Raw genomic sequence first — 6,863 nt, 5'->3', positions numbered from 1 at the left:
GGCAGTTTCATAACTCCTCATCCCAATATTTACTGCCAGCAGCTCTGGTCAGCCTCAGTGGGAGTAAACCCAGCAGCACAGAAGGCAGGAGGAGGGTTTATTTTCCTTTCCAGTGCTGCATGGGTGAGGAGCAGAGGGGGTGTCATGGATAAACCTGCAGACTCAGCCTGGGAGTGAGGGACACATCATCTCCCAAAGTCACAGCATAGGATGGGCACTGGGCTTGCAGTCACATCAGCACCTCCAAATCCCAGGTTGGGTAAGCTCACAGCTCTCATCTGCCTCCAGAAAGGAGACTGTTGGCATGCAGTTCCCAGGCTTGAACCTCCAGACTCATGCCCTGAGTCTGTGCCTGGCCATGAGTGGAGGTGCCTTGGGGGGTACCTGGATGAGCATCACTGCCTGTCACTACTCAGCTCCCACCCCAGGAGACTCTCAAATAAAGGACCTAAAAGTCAACTAAATATTTCAGAACCCAGAGAAGTCTTTGATTTATTTTTCCATTTAACTCAGGTGGCTTGCCTGCCTCCAGAAAGGCCTACTGTTAATTAGATTCCCTTTAACTGATTCATGACACATCTGCCTCCTGATGCCTGGAACAGCTGTGATTCCTGTGCTGCTGTTTGCTGTAACCCCAGGGACACCACACAGCCCCTGAACGTGGTTGGGAAGAAAGGGCCAGGGCTGGAGCAGGGGACAAGCACCTGGGCCAGGCATACACATGGACATTTTTGCATTTGCAATTCAGAGAGGATGCTACTCATCTCCCCAGTTAGTCCTTCCACAGAAAGGCCTGGAGAGAAGCAACTGGAAACTCTCTGCATATAAACAAGACTTAGTGAAATCTGCAGTTTTAAGGTGGAGGAAGAAATAAGTCCCCAGTGCAGTGCTTACACTGCAGGAGAAGACAAATATTTTCGTTTCATTCTGTTCATTCCCCACTGGGAACCTGCTGTGCTCTCAGGCATGGGCAGCTGGGAACATTTCACAGGGCATTTACAGCTCTATCAGCTGGGAAATCGCTTGTGGCCCCAAAGCCAGAGCCGTTCTGGCCAGTGGAGTCAGGGACCAGCAGTGGAGCATCGCTAGCAGGGGAAGAAAAATGCAGCTTGGAGGAATCAAGCCCTGCATTGAAATAAGTTGGTGCCTGGCTGGGAAGCTCAGTCAACCTCTCAGTGCTGGTTCCCTGAGCTTGAGAGGCAAAACAGGAAAGGACATCTTGAGTTTTACTAATAAATGCGTTTTTCCCCAGTTGAAGTGCTGGGGCCAGTTTGTTTCCTACCGGGTTATTTTTATCACCAAGAGGAGCCATTTGCTGTAAACTGTCTGCCTGGGAAGCAGAGCCCTGTGGTGGCACTGCCCTGGCTGCAGGATGGGCAGATCCCACCGGGGCAGGGCTGCAGGATGGGCAGATCCCGCCCAGGCAGGGCTGCAGGACAGCCAGATCCCACCCAGGACTGGACCCACCACCATTCCTTCCTGGATGGTGCTGCCTCCTGTCCCACCAGCCTGCAGTGCCCTGCAGTGGCACCTGGGCAAGGAGGGTGCCATGGGATGCAGGGACCTGGTTATTGCCCTTGGCACTGGAGCCACGCACGGTGCTCCCCGGGTGCCCCGTGGGCTGTGATGTGCCACACAGCATTGCCAGAGCCCATCACTCCCCAGGGGTGTCCCACAGCATCCCTGCAGCAGTTCAGGGCCATGCCAGTGCAGGGCTGCCATGGCATGGCCTGCCTGGTATGAGAGGGGCGAAGCTGTCACCGGGGAACCCTCTGAAAGAGCCTCACATACTTGCAATTCGTTCCCAGACCCTTTGTCCCCCCACCCCTGACCTTCCTGGCAGTCCCACAGGCTGTGAGGCAGGGAAGTCATTTATAGCATCGTGATGTCCATGGTGGGAGCAGAGGCAGGCTTGGGATCAGGCCCTACTCTCCCTGTGGCCAAGGATATGCCCACGTTTCTGTGGTGAGTCTGCAGTGGCAGTGGCAGCTCATCCCCACATTCACCTTCCCCAGAAGCAGGACCCTCCTCCAGACATGCTCCCAAAGCCTCTCTCCTTCATCACTGGGATCCAGGGTCTCCTGGCAGGGACCAGCCCACCCCAGCACCAGCAGCAGCACCACAGAGCCTCCCAACCCCAAACCCCAATCCAGACTTGCTGCTCGCTCTGATTTAACAGGCTCTCAGCAAATATTTCCACAAATTTTTAAATACAGGCGTTATTCTTTTATCTTATTATTTTATAATTAGAGCCAAGATCCTCAAACCAAATAAGTGAACCAACTAAAGTGTCTGAGATCAAGAACTTGCCAAAGCAGAGCAGCACCTTTCCCGTTTGGTTGTGGTCCAGGCACTTTATGGCAGGTGCTTTTTACCTGGCTGATGTTCAACTGACAGTTTTCCAAGCACATAAAAAACTTATTAGGCTGAAAATAGAGTCTGTGACCATAAACTGTCAAGAGCACTGTCAGCATTTCCAGCCCAAGTCTGCTTTGTGTGCAACCACTGGGAGATCAGGCTGCTGGGGGAGCAGGATGGAGAGGATGGGGCTGTGTAGCCCTTTGCAGGACCCATTTTAGGTAGGAAGGGTATTTGGGAAAGGCTTACTAATGAGCTGTGGGGTATCAGGAGGCAGCATGGCTGGCACTGGGCAAGGTGGTTGAAGACAGTCATATGTGGAGCTGTGTCCACCTGCCCTGGGTTTGAAACCTGGAAGCCACATCCATGGAGACCATGTGGAGGTGATCTGCACTTGCAACCAGCTTATATCCAACACTTCATTGACTCCCTTGCTGAGCTTCCAGATCACAGTGCAGAGCAAAGTGCCTGCAGCCATCTGAGCTCCAAAGACCCCGGGAGGGAGGCAGTGGGAATTCTCAGAGCAGAGAGAAAGCACGGGGTTACTGAGCCTGCAGTAACCCTGAGCATGGCCAGAGGACACAGACAAGGCAGCTCTGGTGAGCAGGAGGATAATTTACAGGATGATTTATGGAGTCACGGGGCAGAAGTAAACCCAGCTACGTCCAGCCTGGGCCCCATCAGGGACTCTGTGCCCAGCTCATGGTGCTGCCTGGCTGGGGTCAGCCCAGCAGTGCCTGCAGCCTGTTGTGGTGCAAGGACACCATCTGGGCAGCTGCAGCTGGCTGTCATTCACACATTGATAACTAATACTTTTCAGAAATTGAGTAATCCATTGCTTTAAAAATACCCCGTGGCATCGCCAGGCTATCTATAATCTCGGTATTAAATGGCATTAAACCCAGAACAGCTGATGCTTTTACTAAGGCAAACAAAAGCATCAATTTGGTGTTTAAAAATAGCCAAAAGAAGCAGAGAACACCAGGATGGTCCCCAAGCCCCCAGAGAGCTGGAGCACCTTGTGGCCAAAACCCAGGAGGGGGCTGATGCCTGATGGGACGTGGGACTGACTCAGACAGACCCACACCACTGGGTCCCTGGTTAGTGCCTTTCATCTGAGACTGTTAAGCAGCTTTGCTTATTTCAATCCATTAGAACTAGAAAAGCTTTTTAATAAACTCCCTGCCAGCCTGGAATTAGTAGATGTGGGCCAATTAGACACATTAATTAGGCACTGGTTTAAACACAGATGAAGTTTGACTTTGTTTACCAACCTCAGAGGAAACAGCTTCTCGGAGTTCACCTCCAAAGGACTGAAGAAAAGGCAGCTTTACTCCCAGTCACGAGCACCTCACAACAGAAACACAGCGCTTCGACTTCGGTTTTATTTTCAGAGCTCCCGCTTTCTCTCTGCCTCCCCATGCAATAAAAACGAGACATTTAATCTCATAATGCAACTTCTCACTGAAAATCAATGATAAAGTACATTATCTTGCCTGCCCTGAGCCTGCGACTCCGGCTTGACCTTCCTCGAGTGCAGCGAAGTCGGGGGGAAGACAAAGGTTGAACTGGAGGGTTTGGCAGTGGGAAAGTGTGAAACTTTCCTGTGCCTCGGGAGGGGCAGGACAGGACGGCCCTGCAGGACAGCCATCTGGCACAGTTTGGTGTCTCTCCTGCCCCATGCTCGCTGCAGGCAGGAGAAAGCATCGTGTGAGGGGTGAGAGGCAGTGCAGGCTGAATCCAGCCTGAATTGTGAAGCCTCCAGCCCCACCCCGAGCACAGTCCTGGTTTGTTACTGGGGGATTTCTCATTAGGAGATGGATCCTGCTACCCTTGTTCCTGCTGAGCAGCATTTATTCCACAGGGCCCTGTGACCTGCACGAGGTCAAAGCAAAGCCCGAAAGGAGAAATCAGTGACATCCCAATGTCTGTAACTCCCAGAGCAGCAGGGAAGGGCCACACTGAGGGAAGAGCTGTGCCACAAGACACTGCAAGGCGAGGATTTCTTCTGGGCTCAGGAGAAGTTAAAGTCAACCCTCCACCAGCCCCAAAGAGGACAGGGCTGGCAGAAACCCTCCTGAGGAAGTGCTGAGAGCTGTTAATACTGCATGGCAGAGATGGCCCCCCTGCCCCGATGGCCCCAGCCACAGGGAGGGTGATATCCCATCCACAGACCCACTCCCTATGTGGGTAGGCCATGCTGTACCATCACTGCCCAAGCACTGCTGGCTCTCATCGCAGACACGGGTTTGGAAACAAACTGTGGAGGATTTAGTTAGTCCATGAGCAGCTCAGATTGATGCTGCTGCTAAAGGAAACTGGGCAAGTGCCTTGTGCCTGTTGCCACTCACAGGTAGAGAGCATCTCCCAGGGTTTTCCACACTGGAACCTACAGAGCAGATGGCTTTGAATAACAGGCTACAGTATCAGCTTAACACTCCAAATATTACCTGGGGACCCCAGAATTTGACCTGTGAGGCACTGGAGGCACTAGAGGCTCCAGAATTCCTCCTAAAAGATGCGTGACAGGCACCCAGCGATGCAGTCACCTTAAAACTTCCTTCCTCTGGAACCAACAGGAGCTCAATTAGCAGCCCTGGGGCCCATCTGCAAGGTGGGATGTCATTGCTGACCAGTGGAAAAAATTCCCAGCAGCAGGTGAAGTGTGTCTACTCGAGCAGGCAGCCCCCACATGTCTCTGGGTCGGGAGGTCTGACAGCATCCCAGGCCCCGTTAGCAGGGCTGCAAACACACCACAGGGAACACAAAGCAGACACATTCCTCCAGCACAGGCTGTGCCACATGATTTAGGGGGCTGTGAGCACTGTGATGTGAGCAGCAAACTGACAGCTCGTGCTGCTGCTGCTGGATGGATGGATGGGGGAGTCTATTTTTTCTCCAATAACAACTTTCACTAATGGTGCTGGCACGGAGGCTCAGCCAGGAGGAGGGAAGTGGCAAGTGGCCAGGGTGAAAAAGAGTTCACAATTACAGTAGGAAAGGCCACTGTGTCCCTCGTGCTGGCCATGGAAACGCTGAGGACAGGGCTGGAAGGGGCTCCGGGAGGGCATTGAGTCATCCCCTGCCTCAGGAGAGCATCTGCTGTACCCAGAGCATTTTCAGCAGGCACCCAGACATCTGCTTATCTTATTTTTAAACTCCTCCAGTGACAGGGTGCCACAATCTCCTCCAGCAGTCTGTTCCAGTGTTTCACTGTCCTCATGGTTAAAAAGTTTTTCTTATGTCCAATGCAAACCTCCATTGTTGCTAAGAAAGCCCAAAGCATCTTGTCCTCTCCAGAGAGAGAAGCAAGATGGATGAAGAGGGATGTAAGCCTCATTGGTTTTTTTACTTGTTTTATTCCCAGCCAAAAGAAAGATAGTTTATTTCTTGAACAAGATACTATCTCCTGCAACACACAACTCAGAAGTATCTTTCTATTTTTAAAAGTGAAGTATAAGAGTTACATAAAAGCTGTGGAAACCAGGAATGAGAAACAGGGTCTTCACTTTGTGGGCTCTGCTGCCTACCCCAGCTAATTTCCCCACTCTTCGGAGGTGACCTGGGCTGTCCACAGCCCATCAGTGTGAGGAGGCTGCACTCACTGCCCTCCTTACCAGCACAGGGCTGACAGGCCCCATGCCCCCTGTGCCTGCAGCCTCTTATCAGCGTGCCAAAGAAAGCAGCAGAAACCATGAACCTGGTTATTTTGTTCCTTTCTGCCCTCTTAAGACAGCACTGGACACAAGAAGGCAGATTGTCTGCTCTGGTGACTGGCTGTGAAAAGCAGAGATGGGGCAGATAATGCAGGCAGAGAACACAAAATAGATAACTCAGATAAATAACACAGACAACACAGATAGACAACACTGATAACACAGATAGATAATACGGGTGACGCAGATAACGTGGGTAACACAGGCAACACAGGCAATAGGGGTGACACAGACAGATAACGGGGGTAACACAGCAAACACGGGGAACTGTTCCTCAGTGCCCTTGGTGTGAAGCAGCACTCCCTGCCCTCAGCTGGGCAGAGCAGCAGGAGCGAGGGCTGCCTGCACTGGATGGCACCGCAGGGTACTTCGGGACAGCCACACAGCCCTAAATGCCCTTTCTGCCAGGAGGGCAGGTGCTGGCATGAGAACCTCCTCCAGCCTGGGCGCACGCAGCCAGGGGCAGCTTTGGAGGGAACGGGGCTGTCACCAGCGCCACCGGCACGGGACGAACCGCGGCCTCGCCAGGGCTCACCTGCAGCCGGGGCCGCCAGCTCTGCCCAGGGTGCCAGGCACGGGGGGCTTGGGACACAGCGGAGCCAGCCTTGGTGTGAGTGCGAGCCGGTGACCGAAGCAGCTGCTGCCTACGGAGCCGGTGCGGGGAGCGCGCAGGAGGCGGTGCCCGGGGCACTCCGGAGGCGCTACGCGGTGCCCGCGGTCGGTGCGGGGGAACCGTGTGCGATGTGCGGTGTGCTGTGTGCGGTGGAGGTGTGCGGTGTGCTGTGTGCG

Source organism: Lepidothrix coronata, unplaced genomic scaffold (assembly GCF_001604755.1).
Source record: "Lepidothrix coronata isolate B3197 unplaced genomic scaffold, Lepidothrix_coronata-1.0 Scaffold99, whole genome shotgun sequence".
Classification (NCBI taxonomy): domain Eukaryota; kingdom Metazoa; phylum Chordata; class Aves; order Passeriformes; family Pipridae; genus Lepidothrix; species Lepidothrix coronata.
This window is presented reverse-complemented; position numbering follows the sequence as displayed.